Source organism: Cupressus sempervirens, chromosome 6 (genome assembly GCF_028749045.1).
Source record: "Cupressus sempervirens isolate cs-2001-9-10 chromosome 6, ASM2874904v1, whole genome shotgun sequence".
NCBI classification, from domain to species: domain Eukaryota; kingdom Viridiplantae; phylum Streptophyta; class Pinopsida; order Cupressales; family Cupressaceae; genus Cupressus; species Cupressus sempervirens.
Genome location: NC_143123.1, coordinates 694,551,429 through 694,570,142, shown reverse-complemented (window position 1 = coordinate 694,570,142; position 18,714 = coordinate 694,551,429).

Genomic DNA, 18,714 nt, shown 5'->3' with positions numbered 1-18,714 from the left:
GGCAAGCTAAACCTAGAGATTTGTATCAAACAGATTCATGGCAAGAGCCTCAGAGGTTGTATGTAGATTAAGAGTAGTGGCTTCATATGATCTCCTATGGTACATAGCTAGCTATTTTCCTTAAATGCAAAGAAATCTTGTAGTACAAAGGATAGCTTCATTCTACCATTTAATCCATCCATGGTGATTAAAGGGTTGAGGCTCAAGATTCAAAACACGTAGGATGTGAGCAATAGTTGGCGAATGGGACAACAAAGAAGTGTTGAGGTAGAACTGGGTTTTATTTGGGTGAGGCTGAGCTCATTACTAGGTGATGAAAAAGAGGATGGAGGAGTCATTTGGAAATGTTACATTAGGAAGATAAACAATAGGAAAGGTATGCTTTTGAGAAAAGGAAAAAAAGCACTACACATAAATCATAGCCTTGTCAAGTCTTTTAAAAATTGTTAGATCTAGTTCAAAAATTGGACCAAGTGTCCCAAATCTCATCAGGGCAGTGAAAAGTAACATTAGGATCAAAAAGTCCTAATTTGTTCTACATGTAAAACTAGGCTTCTCATTCACCAGCTGGCTATCTAAAGAGCAGAAGGCCTTCCCTGTCAAAGGCCAACTTAACCATATTGAAGTCCCCACCAAAAACTCATGTTGCAGGTGGAAAATGATCCACCAACCAATACCATAGGTGTGTAATTGGGAGCATAAATGTTAACAATACCAAAAGAATGATTCTAAAAAGACAACGAAATCCAAACCACCCTATGCAAAGGGTCAAAACCATGCGAAACAATAGAGGAAATTAAACGAGGGGAGACAAGAGTAACAAAACCACCTCGACCAACTTCATGATGGGATGCAAAAATGATACTATCTGGAAAAATAACATTATAGGCTGAGGTAAGAAGAAACCCAACAACTTTAACTTCTTGGAGGAAAAGCACATCAAGATCAAAAAGATGCTTGGCATCATGTACATAATATTTTTTAGGGAAGTCTGTTAGCCCCCACACATTTCATGACATGCAATTCATAGTAACCCAACTTGAATGTCATCATCATCCCCAAGAGAGGAGAAGTTGTTGTGCAAAAAAGAGGGAGGCTCAAAAGAGGGGTCATCAATAGCAATGACCCTTTGAAGCTTCTCCGCATTGTCAAAAAACTCATCATGACCATCTGGGCTATGAGAATGACATAGCTTTTACTGGACAATCATCAAAACTACTTGTGGTGCTGGAGTCCATAGAGGACATGGATTTGGGGTATGAACACACACTATCCCTTGGCCTCTAGGGTTTGAAACAAGAGGCAGAGGGAGCAATGGAACTGGGGACTCTATGGGTATTTGGCTTGAACTAGATTTACCATGATCCATAGAAACAGAGCTCACCTTAGCCATAGCCAAACCTTTTTCTTTTTTCACCACTGTAGTCCATTCATCTTTCTTTATGGCTATAGTGGGCTTAGTTTCTTAAGTAGAGGGATAGTTACAATCCAACAAGGGAAAATCCCTAACCTTATGCTCAACTAACTAGCACCAGTAGAAGGTATTCGAAAGGTTAAGGTAAAGCACCTTCTAAGTAAAGGTTGTGCCACCTATCAATATATCCACTATATCTTTGAGGTCCCTAGAGAGGTTGACCTCAACACAAACCCTACATTGAGGATGAGCATTGAAAAGCTTGTCCGGTTCAAGGAAAATGACCTTGCCAACAATTTGCATAATAACTTAGGTGAAAAAGACTAGTAAGGAATGGGAAGCCTAGGGAACCTTAAGTTTTCAATCATCAGAGATAGCAAAATCTTGTGACCAGTGCTGAAAAACTAGAAGGGAGGACCTTACAGTCCAAGGGCCTCACATAAAACAATGTTCATCTTCGCTTGCATTGCCAAAGTGAAAAAGAAAAAAGCATTTGGTAAGGCTTTGAACACCTTCAAGGCAAACACCCTAAGGTGTCAAAACCTTGGAAACCCATTCCCACAGTATGCTTTTAGAAGGAGTATGACCAACAAAATACCCAATAAGTGTTTTTTGTTCTAACTAGGTGCATGAACTATCAAACTCCTTGGCATTCAAAATAATATTAGAAGAGGAATTATCTCATGGAACACTTTGGGAACAAACTTGTGTGGGCATTTGCTTAACAGAACCATTATCTCCATTAGTAGTAGAAAATCCAACACCAACATCAACTACTAGGTTGGAGAAGGCCAAACTCATTATAAATGAAAATATTCCCACAATATATGTGGTATGACAAATAGTGGACACTAGCAAGGATTCAGACAGAGAATTTTTTGGAGTAGATATGCAATTAAAGATTATGTTTATCCATTCTTGGGAAAATTTGAATACTTCTAGACATTAGCATAAGAACCTCCAATCCACTACATTGGAAGCTTTTTGTATGTCTATTTTCATAAATATGTAGGCTTCCTTATTATTGATAGTTGAATGAATAGTTTCCTGTATGATGGATATCCCATCCAAGATTAATCTTCCTGGTACAAAGCTAGTTTGTTCCTCAGGGATAATCCTTGGAAGTAGAGTTTTGATCCTATTTTCTATTTATTTTGAATAAATTATATGTATTGTATTACATAATGCTATGGGACAAAAGTCAGAAGGTGAATCAACTGTTGATTTTTTTGGAAATAAGGTTAGGAAGGTATGATTGATTTTCGTCAAAATTCATCCACCATTCCTAGATGCCTTGATTTCCCTCCATGATTCTTCTCCTAGAATATCCCAACATTTTTGAAAGAAGAAAGATTGGAAACCATCCAATCCTAAGGATTTTTTTGGATTGAGTTTGAAGAGGGAAATTCTGATTTCTTCTTTAGTGAATGGTTTATTAAGATTTGCATTATCAGTTTCTATGATTAGTTTTGGTATATTTTTTTTTTACTTTTTCTTATGCAATTAGATTAGAGGAATCATAGTTATTTAGGAAGTTTTCATAATATGTAACAAAATGTTTTTTGGGTTATCAATCATGTTACCATTTCTATCTTTAATTTGAGTGATAGTATTAAAAGCTTTGTTATGGATACTACTATTATGAAAGAATTTTGTGTTTTTGTCTACTTCTGCAAACCATATCTCCCTAGATTTTTGCCTCCAAAAGACCTATTCTTTTGCTAAAATTTCCTCTTGTTTGGCTAGAAACTCTTTTTCTTTATTAAATTTCTCATTATCCACACCACTTTTAATAACTTCATTATTTAGCTTTTTGAGTTCTTCTTCATTATCCAATTTTTCTTTGAATATATTATTGAAAAGTGTTTTGTTTCATTTTAATACTTTTTCTTTTATCATTTTAAGTTTTGATACGAAGCAATACATCTTAGATACTATGAAATTTCTTTCTTCCCATGATTGTTTGATGTTTTCCATAAATGTTTTGTCTAAGAACCACATTTTTCACATTTAAATGGATTTCTACTAAGTTTCTTAGGTTCTATGAACATGAATTTTACCAAATAATGATTTGATCCTACTATTGGTTGTATTAAAGTTGTGATTGATAAATCCAATTTTGCCAATTATCCTTTAAAGAAGAACATGTTTTAGAGTTTTTCTACTATACAACTAAAAAATTTCCTTCTGTTGTTCCATGTGAACTTTCCATTGCTAGTAGGTATTTCTAGCAGTTTATTGACTATGACCCATTCCCTGAATTCAATTATTATCCTGGTAATTATCTAGGATCCTCCAAATTTGTCTTTGTGGTCTAGAATTGCATTGAAGTCACCACCTATAACCATATTAGTATTAAGATATTATCTCTAGTAATTTCATCCCATACCTTTTGCTTGTCTACTATTTGTATTGGTCCATATACATTAATAAGTATGAGCTAGAGACTATGATTATTGCTAGATACCTTTCTCCCCATCCAATTACTATTGAATGCTATTATTTTGATGTCTCCTATTTGTATATTCCATATTATTCCCATACCTCCTAATGCTCTTTCTTATTCTTTCATTTCTACTTTTCGCCTGCCTAATTTTTCCCCTAATTTGTCCCCTTCTTTATTTAGCTTTGTTTTTTGTATCAATATCATGTCTAATTCAAATAGGCTAAGATTATATTTTAGCAATCGTTGTTTGTTAGGGGCATTTAAACCCCTATCATTCCAAGTAATAATCCTCATCAAGTTTTAGGGAGGCTCTTCCCCTACCCTATTTTGAGAACTTAAAATATCTTTTTTTGCTCCTTAGCTTGACCATCTATGTCTCTTAGCTCCTTTAATGGTTTCCTTCCTCTATTCATTTTCAGTTCACTACATTTCAAAATTCTGAATCCTTCTTGATTAATGGAGATACCTAGATTGTTTATGATTGTTTGATCATTTATTTCTTTTGTAATCTCTTCCTTATTTGCATCCTCATCTTTTAAATCTTTGAAAATCTATTCTGCTACTTCATTATCTTCTTCATCTGTCTCTAGTTCATTTTCTATGCTATCCTTTTCCTGTGTTATAGATGTTTCATTTGGTAAACCAAATTCTTCCCAATTCTACATTTCACTAGATTTCTCTATATTTGTGCGATCCTTTGTTTTCTTCCCCCATTCTTGAGATTCTAGGAAAGCTTCAACTTATAGAGGTACCAAATATTCCTCTAGTTTGTCTATATCTTTATTATTTTTTATGCCAAAGATTTCTTTCCCATCTACTGGTGTCTGGCAGAAATTGTAGCTTCTTTTCTTTTCTTTCTATTTGATTGCTATATTACTCCAATGTTTTGAATCTATAGTTGGGATTGATCTTTCTCCTTCCTTTAAAATTTTTGTTGGTTTAATAAGCTCCTTATCTGTGCTCTCAATTGCCACCTTTGATTGATAGTCTATATTATCATTAGTTACAACATTCTTTCCATCCCTGGGATTCTAACTAATGACCTCTCTTGATCTATCTATCACTCAGTTGTTTATTAATTTATTATTCATATTATCTACAATTTTTTTTTGTATTATTAAACTCATCCTCTTTTTACTCTTGAACTGTATGTAGTTCTTTGGATTCATGTTCTAGATGGTATTGTTCCCCTAACATAATATAATCTTTGATATTCGTCTATAAGAGCATGATGTTATGAGTTATTTGTGCCACTCCTAAATGCTCCTTTCTATTTCTTTCAATATATTATTCTCCTTTTGATAGATTTTGCATTGCTTTAGAGCTACAATTGTTGTTAGGCCCTTATGTATCTCTTTATCCCTCTTTTTTGATTTAGTTGGGCAATCATGTCTCCCTTGTTCTATGCTCTACCCTTCTAATGTCATCCTTGCTAATTGAGCATTTTTCCCTATGACATTTTTCCTTTCTTCATCTTCTTCCTTCTTGCTTTTGCCATTATATGATTCCTTTTTCCTCTAACCCCTATACTTCTTGGTGTTGATGCTATTTATTATTTCTTTTAGCTTTGAGATGTTGTGGTCTATGCTTAGATTGGGTCTAATAGTACCTTTAATATTTCCTTCATATCTTGTGAATTTTGGATCATAGATGGATCTATTTATTATAATATTTTTTTTATCTCAGCTTCTCTTGATCTAATTCTACATCTATTAAGAATTCAACATTGTTGGTTTTATCATAATCTGAGTCAATACCAATAAGTTTTCCAAGTGATTTACCTATTTTGATAAGTGTATATAAATGCTTAATTTATATCATATATTTTTGCATTTAAACCAAGTAGGTGTAAAATTTTCTTTTTCCTTATTCTAGTTATGGACCGAAGCTTGGAATTTAACTACATAGCCTTTATAATAACAATTTGATATTGAAACTATTTTATTCTTGTTTTCTCTATTTTTGCAATGTAAATAAGTTGATGACTTTGAAGAGAGACTAAAACTTACTTGTTTCTTGCATATTTTCTCTAATTTCTTTATCAATTTTTCTTGATACTTGGTCCACTCTAACACGTGTGAACTCCAAGCTCTAAACATTCTTTCCACTTTTCTTCTACGTACCTATCATTAATAATTAGTATGTTAGAAAAATATTTCCATTTAGATTTTGTTACCTTATATGATGGCGAGATTGTATTTGTATCCTTCCTTACATTATTTCCTTTATGTGGGAGTAGCATATGAGACAATCCTTTCACTATATTATCTACTTTTTCTATTATTCTTTTATGTGGTGGAACGTATTTTTTTGTAAATTTTTCTTTGGAACCCTAAATTCATTTCCTAATGGTACTTGTTGCTGATTTTTCACTGATATTTTGGCTGGTTTAGGTATCTCATGAGTATAATCATTGCCAATTTTTGTTGTTGGTGGTGTCAAATCTGACTACCAAATTTGTGCCTTTGTATATCTTATTTTTACAAAGAAATTCTTCTACTTGTTAGTGTGTTCTTCCATCTCCATTCTATTGTTTGTAGCATTCTGAGATGTATTTTTCCTCTTATTTTTGTTTGATATTACTTTTTGCTAGCCATCATCTTCTTTGGAGATCAAACATAGGTTTTGATACGATATGATGATCTTCCTAGTTCTTGCTTCTTGTAATTTGACCATGGCACTAAAATTATCTATTTTTGAATTTTTCTTTGCAAGTACATCAAGTATGTTACTGATTAGAATGTAGGGGAGTTTGTATCTTCCTTTCAGTCTTTCTTTTGCTTGGATCGATGGGATCCGAATGGGTATTTTTGCCCTATCAGGGAAAAATCATTTTGTGGAAGTTCCCTTGTCAAGGGCATGTTTTGTGTTTGTTCAAGCTTCATTTTTGCAAAAATTTTCTTTATTCGCAAATTTCACATTTCATGCTTTCTTTGCCATTTTTCTACTACTTGAGTTTAATTAAATTAAAAGTGAAATTATTTTAATTAGCCTTTATTTTATTTTTAAATTAACTTTATAAGTGAAAGATATACCACAACCTTTGAAATTCATTAAAATTCAAAGGACACAATATATTGTATATTATAAATTTAATTCTAAATTAAAATCAAATAATTTTAATTAGTATAAGATAAAAATTACTTTTTTTTAAACAAAATATATTAAAGAAAATAAAAAATTCAATTAAGTCAAGATCATTAATATGATATTTAAATGATCTTTCAACATAGTTTTAATTATAAGGCTAAACACAAGATTTATTTGTAGAGATAATTTTGTGAAAGTTTAGAAAAGATATCAAATTTGATCTTAGTGTTTTTTGTCTTAAAATAAAAACACATATTAAACGTGTTGGAAATGATTAAAAAGATCATGAGTGAAGAATAATGAAACTCGCTAAGAATGTTTCAATCATTGTTTTGTCATTAATGTCAAACTTGCTACTTGCAAGAATGAAAATTGCTTAAGTGATCCAAATATTATCAATTGGTTGATTGACAAGGAGGTGGCAATCAATAAGATGTAACTAGAGTACCTAGAGAAAGGTTGAAGTTATGATGTTGTAATGAAGTAAGGATCAACTCAGCCATTGATGAAATAGTGTATTGATGAAATACTCTAAGATACAAAGGATGGACACACTGAGACACATCAAAGATGTAAGGATTAACTAAGTTCATTAGAGAGAACTGAGCTAGCTAGTAAGTGCCGAATAGATTCTCAGTTGAAGTCGAGCAAGTTCAACTTAGTGTGTGCCGAGTGAAGATCAGGTGCTGATTAACATAGAAATACTATAGGTGTCGAGCGCCAGTAAAATAACAATAGAAGCCGAGTAACATAGAAGGAGCCAAGCATCAGCAAACCAATGATGCCAAGTTGCTGCATTATTTGTTAAAGTCAAAGATTCGCTAGATCAGCAATGATAAGGTTGTTACATCAAATTTTGTGAAATAGTTGGATGATAGGGATGATGAGTAGATGTCACAGAATTCTATGTAATCCATGCAAACCATTTTCAAGGAGAATGCTAATGGATTTATCATGAAGTTTCTAGAAGAAACAATTTGGAGGGAAAACAACACTGTTTTCTCAAGAGAAAATAAAGATTTGAGTGGGAAATCAAGAACATAACTTCTTTATAAGGAGTTACAAGTCAGAGATCAAATGTGTAGCATGAGAGGGAATCAGTCATAAGTATGATCATGCAAAGAAGCCAAAAGGAGTAAGAATAGAGCATCATGACTCTAAGTTGATCAAGTGACCATAGAATGCATTGGCATAATGAGTGAAAGAACTCTAGGAGATTGGTCTTGAAGGGTGAACAAGCTATTAGCACTACAAAGGAGGAAAAGCCAAGCAAAGAAGAGAACTAAAGAGTGATTTGAAATTTGCACAGTTAGGGTTGCAATCTGTGTCAGGTCAAAATCCTTCTAATACTTTCTTACCATTGTATTAGGTATTGAAATGCTACATTGTTAGGTTAGCTTAATAGCAAGGTGGATAAGCCTCAGGAAAAGGACAAAGAGATCCTCAAGAGAAGGACAAAGAGATCCTCAGGAGAAGGATAAAGAGATCCTTAGGAGGAGGATAGGAGATCCTTAGAGAGGGATGAAAGATTCTTTTGAGAAGGTGATTGTAAATCCCATGGACTTGGGTGAGCCTAACATCTTTATGTAAATCCTTTAACATGGTGACATTCTAAGTTGAATGTTCTTAAATCCTTTAACAGGGTCACATCTTACAATGTGTAAAGCTTTTAACAAGGCAGGCCTTTAACAGGGTAGACCATCAGAAGTGGTTGAAATCAATTGCATAGTTATTTTGTGGGTATCATCTCAACCCCAGTTTTAACTTCTTATTCTTGGAGGGTTTCTGGGTAATCAAAATCCTTAGTGTTATGGTGTGATGCATGTTTACTTTTCATGATTGTTTAATGTTCAATTGCATGCATGATAATCTTAGTTATGTGTCATTAAGAATTAGAAGAAAAATTTTTATTGGACATCATTGGACCTTGGATAACTGATTCACCTCCCGCCCCCCCTCTCAGTTATTCTAAATAATTCTAACAATTGGTATTAGAGCACACTATTGATTTGTTTCAAGGTACTAGCAGTAGAAAGATCAAGATGTCCAAGAGAGAAGTTTCCAAGCTAAACAAAGACAACTATTTTGCATGACAAAGTCTGATGAAGCTACACCTTGGATCAATAGGTGAATATGCACAGACCTCAATCACAATTGATCATGTAGATCCTGCAGGACCCCTCACTGCAGATGACATGAGCAAGAAGAAGGATCACAATCAAGCAATGTTAGATATTGCTTCAGCACTAAGCTATGCCAAGTTTGATGACATCAAAGGATGTGATACTTCACATTAGATGTGGTAAACATTATCAATAATTTATGGAGGAGATGATAATGTCAAGAGAGCCAAAAGAGAGAGCTTAAGAGAAAAATTTGATGACATGAAAATGGAAGAAGGAGAAAATGCTGCTCAATACGGTGCAAGAATAAAGGAAGTAGTCAGTGCCATAAGAAGTCTAGGAGGACAGTTAGTAGAAGAAACAATATGTAGCAAATACTTGAGAACTTTGCTTCCCATCTATGCTATAAGAGTATCAGCCATCCAAGAACTAAGGTGTGTACTAGGCAACACAGTGACATTTGAAGGAATAATTTGAAGACTCACTGCTTTTAAGCTATCCAAATTTGACAACTACAAGCCAAAAAACTTTGAATCTGCATTCAAAGCCAAGGTGATGATAAACGACAATGAGGAGGTTCAAAAAAAGAAAAATAATGGAAAAAAAAAGTATGTATCTAGTGACAGAGTACTGATGAAGATGATGTAGACCAATTGGAGGCATTACTAGCAAGAATATTTCATAGAGGAAGAGGCAAATTCAAAGATAAGCTACCAATCATTTGTTTCAATTTTAATGAAGTTGGTCACATTTCAGCTAGATGCACACAAAAGAAAAATTACAAGGATGGAGGCAACTTCAAGAACAAGAAAGAGGACAACAAGGATTACAAAGGTAAAGGAAAAAGATGCTACATTGTTGAAGAAGACTCTAACAAGAATGATGATGAAGTAGTCTATGTGGCTATGAAAAATGAATCAAATGAAGATAAAGCAACTACACTGGTAACTTGCATGAACAAGAATGATAGATGGATCATAGATAGAGGATGCTCTCATCACATGACTAGAGAAAAAACTAAGTTCATTTCCTTTACTCAATATGAAGGAAATAGTGTTAGATTTGGTAACAATGCACCATGTCAGATCAAAGGGAAAGGTAGTATCAAGCTTACTGAAAAGATATCATGTGATAATGCATACTATGTTGAAGGACTCAATTATAACTTGTTAAGTGTTTCACAGTTAGGCACCATAGGATGTAAGGTTGAATTTGAAAAAGGAGTTGCTAAGATTTATGATTCTCAACGAAGTCTAATAGGAAAAGGTGATCAGACTAAGATTAATTTTTTTTACCTTGACATGGAAGATGCTTCTTGTCTCATTGTTCAAATTGATGATGTATGGTTATGGCACAAGAGGCTATGTCATATAAATTTTGACAATATGATAAGCATCAGCAAAATGAAGAAAGTCAGAGGACTACCAAAGTTGAAGAAACCTAATATCATGTGCAAACAATGTCAACTAGGGAAGATGACCAAGTCAACTTTCAAAAGCAAGACTTATACTTCCAATGAAGTATTAGAGCTAGTTAATACTGACTTGTGTGGTCCTATTGAAGTACAAAGCTACAAAGGTGATAGATACATAATTCTATTTGTAGATGACTATTCAAGGATGATGACAGTCATGTTCTTGAAACAAAAATTAGATGCATTCCAAATGTTCAAATGGTACTTGGCAAGAGTTGAGAAAGAGACTGGAAAGAGTCTAAAATGCCTCAGATCTGATAGAGGAGGTGAACTCACGTCAAGAGAATTTGAAGAATTCTGCAATGAAAGAGGAATAAAAAGGTAGACATTAGCACCTAGAACTCCACCTCAGAATGGTATAGCAGAGAGAAGGAATAGATTAGTAATTGACTGTGCCAAAACTTTAATGATGGAGAAAAATATTGGACTCAAGTACTAGAGAGAAGCTATAAGTGCTGCAGTCTACACACTCAACAGAGTTCAAGTTAAGAAAGGTACAAATGCAACACCTTTTGAATTATGGTATGGGCATTCTCCTAATGTAAAACATTTCAAAATATTTGGATGCAAATGCTATATATATATATATAAAGAGTCTAGAAATGAAAAGTTTGATGCAAAGAGTGAGGAAGGCACATTTCTTGGTTATTCTACTAGAAGAAAAGCTTATAAGTACTTGAATGTTAACACTAAAAATATAGTAGAAAACACAAATGTGAAATTTGATGAACTTGCAGAAGTTCAAAATGTTGAGAACACCAAGAAAGTAGAAGAATACAATACCTTTGTATACTTTTATGAAGGTATACCTAATAATGGTTTAGTTGCAACTCAGAATGACAATCAACAACAAAATCCAATATTTGTCGAGTCACAGACAGTGAATACCGAACAATAGACACATTTAGAAGTTGAGCTATATAATATAGAAAATGTTCATTCAGATTCTGAGAATAGCCAAAATGAAGAAAATGAACAAATACCTAATGAAAATATGCATGAAGATTTAGATTTTGAAAGAGGCAACATGCAAACAAGGAAAGAACTAGTATTGGCAAAGTATGTGAAAAGACATCACCTTGCAAATCAAATTATTGGAAATAAAGAGGCAGGACCAATGACAAGGAATAGACTCAGAAGTGAAACATGTCTTCTCAGAAAAATGGAACCAAGAATAGTAAGTGAAGCCATAAAAGATGATGACTGGTACAATGCTATGAAAGAAGAAATAGAACAAATTGAGAAGAACAAGACATGGACCTTAGTCTCTAGACCACCTAATAAGAATGTGATTAGAACCAAGTGGGTGTTTAGAAACAAGTTAGATGAGAATGGTGAAATCACAAAGAACAAGGCAAGACTAGTTTGCAAAGGGTATGCACAAGAAGAAGGACTAGACTATGGAGAAGCTTTTGGTCCAATTGCCAGAATGGAAGGTGTAAGGACCTTACTAGCATATGTAGCCTTCAAAGGATTTAAAGTCTATCAAATGGATGTAAAGTTTGCATTTCTAAATGGTATACTTGAAGAGGAAGTCTACATAGAGCAACCAGAAGGTTTTGTTGATGAAAAGAACAAAAATAAGGTATGAAAATTACATAAGGCTCTATATGGATTAAAGCAAGCCCCTAGAGCTTGGTATGAGAGACTTCACAAATGTCTAGTGCAAATAGGATTTGAAGGAACTAATGATAATAGCAACATGTACATCAAATCAGAAGAAGGTAAGGATATTCTTGTATCTAAAATATTTGTGGACGATATAGTTTTTGGAGGAAAGGAAGTAATTTGTAAAAATTTTGCTAACAAAATGAAACATGAGTTTTAGATGTCAATGTTTGGAGAAATCAAATTCTTTGTTGGATTGCAAGTGCATCAACTAAAACATGGTATATTTGTGACACAATCAAAATACATCAAGCAGATACTCAAGAAGTTTGGATTAGAAGACTCCAAACCTGTAAGCACACCAATGGCAACATGGCATAAGTTATCTAAAAATGATGAATCAACTGAAGTCAATCAAACAATGTACAGATCCATGATTGGAAAACTACAATATCTTGTACATAGCAGACTAGACATAGCACTAGCAGTTGGCATAGTGGCTAGATTCTCTGGTAATCCTAGAGAAAATCATCTCATGGCAATAAAAAGGATAATGAGGTATCTCAAAGGAACCGATGATTTTGGCCTATACTACAAAAGGAATGAGAAGTTTGAGCTAAATGCATACAAAAACGTAGATTGGGGAGGCAACATTAATGACATGAAAAGCACAAGTGGACAAGCATTATTCTTAGGTAAAAGGCTAGTTACTTGGACTAGCAAGAAAAAAAATGCACATCTTAGTCCACTGTAGAAGCAAAATATGTGGTAGTAGCAGTCAATTGCACAAACATTGTGTGGCTTAAACATCTATTGAAAGGAATGAAGGAAGAGGTAACCAAACCTATGGTACTATATTGTGACAATACAAGTGCTATAAACATATCCAAGAATCTAGTAATGCATGCAAAAACCAAGCATATTGCAATCAAGTATCGCTATGTCAAAGAATTGGTAGAAGACAAACAAGTGAAGATGGAGTACATTCACACAAAGGAACAAACTATAGATATATTCACCAAACCATTTCCCAAGGATGCTTATGAATATCTTAGAGGCAAGCTAGGGGTAATGCCCCTAACTCAAACAGTCTAAAGCAACATAGAAGCTTACCTGCATCAACAGGAGTAGATCATTGAACTATCACAAGAATGATGCAGAGGATGACAAGAGGAGCAAAAACTCTAGATTAGTCACAAGCATGGTGACAGAGGGAGAAAACATGAGATGCAAAGCTTATATTTAACATGTTGAAGATGCTACATCTTTGGCATTTATGCCAAAGAGGGAGATATATGAGACACTGATAAATACAAAGTAAGAGGGACATATATATGAGAGATGTATATGAAAGAGGGAGATTCAAGAAGAGATAAGATTCAACAAGCAGCTATGAAGGATAAAAAATACAGAATAAGGATGAAACAGTCCAGAGGGAGAAGCAGAATACAAGATTCAGTTTTTATCAGCAAAAGATGGAGTTATATACCAAGTAGACAATATATGGTAACTAAGTTGATCAATTGATCAGTTTGGTTTTCCATCAATGCCAAAGAGGGAGATTGTTGGAAATGATTGAAAAGATTATGAATGAAGAATAATGAAACTCGCAAAGAATGTTTCAATCATTGTTTTTTCATTGATGTCAAACTTGCTACTTGTAGGAATGCCAATTTCTTAAGTGATCCAAATTCTATCAATTGGTTGATTAACAAGGAGGTGTCAATCAATAAGATGTAACTAGAGTACCTAGAGAAAGGTTGAAGTTATGATGTTGTAATGAAGTATAAGGATCAGCTAAGCCATTGATGAAATAGTGTATTAATGACATACTCTAAGATACAAAGGATCGACACACTAAGAAACATCAAAGATATAAGGATTAACTAAGTTCATTGGAGAGAACTGAGCTAGCTAGTAAGTGTCGAACAGATTCTCAGTTGAAGCTAAGAAAGTTCAACTTAGTGTGTGCCGAGTGAAGATCAGGTGTTGAGTGAAGATTAGGTGCCGAGTGATCTTTAGGTACTGAGCATCCTTCAGGTGCCAAGTGAAGATCAGGTGCTGAGTAACATAGAAATACTATAGGTGTCGAGCACCAATAAAATAACAATAGAAGCTGAGTAACACAAAAGGAGCCAAGCATCAGTAAACCAATGATGCCAAGTTGCTGCATTATTTATTAAAGTCAAAGATTCACCAGATCAACAGCGATAAGGTTGTTACATCGAATTTTGTGAATTTTTTGGATGACAGGGATGATGAGTAGATGTCATAGAATTCTATGTAATCCATGCAAACCATTTTCAAGGCGAATGCTAATGGATTTATCATGAAGTTTCTAGAAGAAACAATTTGGAATGAAAACAATGTCATTTTCTCAAGAGCAAATAAAGATTTGAGCGAGAAATCGAGAACATAACTTCTTTATAAGGATTTATAGGTCCAAGATCAAATGCACATGAATGAAAGGGAATCAGTAATAAGTATGATCATGCGAAGAAGCCAAAAGGAGTAAGAACATAGCATCATGACTCTGAGTTGATCAAGTGACCATAGAATGCACTGGCATTATGAGTGAAAGAACTCTAGGAGATAGATCTTGAAGGGTGAACAAGCTGTCTGCACTACGAAGGAGGAAAATCCAAGCAAAGAAGAGAACTGAAGAGTGATCTAAAATCTGCATAGTTAGGGTTGCAATCTGTATTAGGTCAAAACCCTTCTAATACTTTTTTACCATTGTATTAGATATTGAAATCCTACATTTTTAGGTTAGCTTAATAGCTAGGTGGATAAGCCTCAGGAAAAAGACAAAGAGATCCTCAGGAGAAGGTCAAAGAGATCCTCAGGAGAAGGATAAAGAGATCCTTAGGAGAAGGATAAAGAGATCCTTAGGAGGAGGATAGGAGATCCTTAGAGAGGGATGAAAGATTCTTTTGAGAAGGTGACTATAAATCCCATGGACTTAGGTGAGCCTAACAGCTCTATGTAAATCCTTTAACAGGGTGACATTCTAAGTTGAATGTTCTTAAATCCTTTAACAGGGTCACATCTTACAATGTGTAAAGCTTTTAACAAGGTAGGCCTCTAACAAGGCAGACCATTAGAAGTGGTTGAAATCAATTGTGCAGTTATTTTGTGGGTATCATCCCCACCCTAGTTTTACCTTCTTATTCTTGGAGGGTTTCTGGGTAATCAAAATCCTTAGTGTTATGGTGTGATGCATGTTTACTTTTCATGATTGTTTAATGTTCAATTGCATGCATGATTATCTCAGTTATGTGTCATTAAGGATTAGAAGAAAAAGTTTTATTGGACATCATTGGACCTTGGATAACTGATGCAACCCCCCTCCCCCCTCTCTCAGTTATTCTAAATAATTCTAACAAAATGTTAAGTAATGTTGACCTAGTTTATATCTTATGATGAATAGATAAAATAGTCCAAAAATGCATTTTAGTGGCAAAATACAATCAAACGGCAAAGTCATGGACTCGATAACCCATCAAATTGGGCTTATTAAAAATTGGAACAAGAATAAGCTATTCTTATTCAATATTTTCTTAGGAATTCCACTATGCTCATTTTGGGGTCAAATTAGGATAGATGAATTCTATTTCCAATTTTATATTTTGCAAACAAACATCAAATTGGTGAATGCAAGTATTTAGATTTTCTTATCCCACCCAATTCCTACAACCAAATGGGGCCTAAAGGAAATGGTTTATGGGTTTGATGCATGGAAATAAAAATATTATTATTTGTATTGAAGAATATTCTTAAAATTTCAATAGCAAGAAAACTTAAGGATGACTGAGGACTACAATATTTTCAATTTATGAACCACACATTTTGGTACAAACTATCTTTATTTTTAATCATGTGATTTTTTTATATTTAGCTATTTCAATTTCTACTTGCTTTGATAAATTGTTCAAAAAATGATTTAACTAGCAATTGGATACTTGTGGGTGGGAAATGTATCGCCAATAGGTTCCATTTGAAAAAGGGAAATAATGAGAGTAATTATGCATGTTTTATCATGCAAGGCATCATGGTATATAAGTTGAAGTCACGTATTCGATGAGATATTGGCTGAGAAAAATTGAGAGAAATAAGTGGTTGAGCAATTGAAGAATTTAATTTTTATTTGGAGCAATAAACTATGTGAAAATTAAGGTAAAATTGTAGTATTGACCAACAATTTGACATTAAGGTTAATAATCACGATGAAAATTTTTAAGAGTAAAAAACTTTAATTATCTAGAAAATTGTTTAGCTAGTATTAAAATATTTACATTATAGCAAGAACGTTCTTGCTTGAGGGGATTTATTAAAGAAATGATTTACCAACAACTCAATATTAATGGTGATAAATATAGTTTTATATATGGCATTACTTTTGGTTATATCTTATTAAAAGACAAACATGCATACAGATTTCAAAGTAAATTCTTGTCTTGGGTGTTCTTTTCTCTCTCATAACCTACTTGAAAGGTACTTAAATTATTTCTTTTGTTGGTGGTATCCTTTTCTTGTAAATGATTTTGGGGTCCCTTCAAAAACCATTTTACCTTAAAAGGAAATAATTATAAATCTCAAAATTCATAAAGATATAGTTATTGACTACAATGTTAAAACTTAGTTGTACCCTTAGCAATTGACAAATATATACTCATAAAGAATGAGAGGCAACTCTATATGATTGTTTAGATTCAAATAAAATTACATGTACACATAAGATATATCAAGAACTTGGAGTAACCAACTTTGATTTATAAATAAATTAGTGAGTGCAAATTTATGCCTTTTCCTTACAATATTTAAAAAAAAAATTTAGTTTGTATACATAAGTATTTTAATTTCAAACATTTTTTTTTAAAAATAATAATCTCATTTAAATTCAATATTTCAAAAATATAATCACGCCCATCAAGAAAAAATGTCCCTAAGCCTAACTAAGATATTTTCATAAGTATTGAAATATTTTGAAAAAATCTACAAGTTTCTTTGTCTTTATTGGTCTCTTGACACATAGAAAGGAAGGGTGTACATTAGAGACCATATCATATATCTACTAATAAATAAAATGATTATTTCCCATTAGATGGCTATATACTTAGCAATGTCTCAAGGGGAATAAAAAGTTGAGATCCAGTCACTTTCCCCAAATTTTCTTCTACAATAGAGGAACTAACCACACAATTTCTATGGTTACATGAAATGACTAAATTCTAATTTAAAATGGCAAGGTAATTTTTAGTCATGTTCCCAATTGCTTTTCCCAATTAATTTTTCCAACTAAAACTTATGAATTCATAAAGTTCAAAATTATTTTTGTTTTTAACTAAATTTCTACTCAGTAATTTTTAATTTGTGATTGGCCAAGAGTAATTTTGCTGGGGTAAAATTGATTTTTTTTAAAAAAAAAATTAGAAAACAAAATGTCTGGAATCTTTTGCAAGTTCTAGATATATCTACAACTTTTTTATTACATCAAATTTCATTAGCAATATATTCCAGCTATCCATCACCCTTATCTGAGGTCATTCCTGACTCTGGTTTGGTACTTGGGTCTAATAGCCATGGCTTCTAGACACAGATCAACATTGGAACTAAATCAAACAACATCGTAGAGAACCCTATTCCAACTTCCCACCCTCTGACCAAACCTGTTGTTATTTGTTTCCAAAAAATTTCCCATTTATTGAAGAGGGTAAACTTCATCGTCTTTGGCAAGGTGAATTCCCATTATAGTTTAAGAATTTTCAACTTCATCATATAGTCTAGGAACTAAAACTTTAGTAGTTTTCAAGTTGTGGGCTCTTTAATCTACAACCTAGGCTTATTTTATAGCCTACACAGTTCCTACGATTTTGTCAAGCCCTCTTTGTGCTTCATATCATACACAGGCTGGAAGATGTTGGCAACCTCTATTAAAGCTGACCTTTTTTGGGAGTTTCTATAGTCATAGGAGAGTAGAAATGATAAACACAAAGATCTCATTTTTCAGATTGGTTTGCTAAACATTTTATATACATTGCTTCCATCTTCATATTCTGTATAATTTTTTTTGTCCTTTGCATTTGCAAAAAAACTCACTACTGTAGCTCCTCAAGTCATTGTCCTCGTCATCTTCTTGAAAATATAGCTAATGTAGTAGTTCCTAGCTTTATGTAGAATTCATAGCAAGGTAAATTAAAGATAATTGCTGGAAGCGTCCGTGAATAACACGTCTTTCTCTTGTTCCTTTCTATATAGTTTATGATAAAATATAGAAAATATTAATAGTTTATTAAAATTTATGAATTTAGTGATGTAAATGCAGTAGTTCCCAGCTTTATGTGGAATTCATAGCAAGATAAATTAAAGATAACTGCTGGAAGCTTCCTTGAATAACACGTCTTTCTCTTGTTCCTTTCTATACAGTTTATGATAAAATATATAAAATATTAATAGTTTATTAAAATTTATGAATTTAATGATGTAAACTTTGTCTCTATAATTTTATATTTACAACTAGATTCTATATTATGTAAAGAATTTTTCCTGTTTCTTTTCT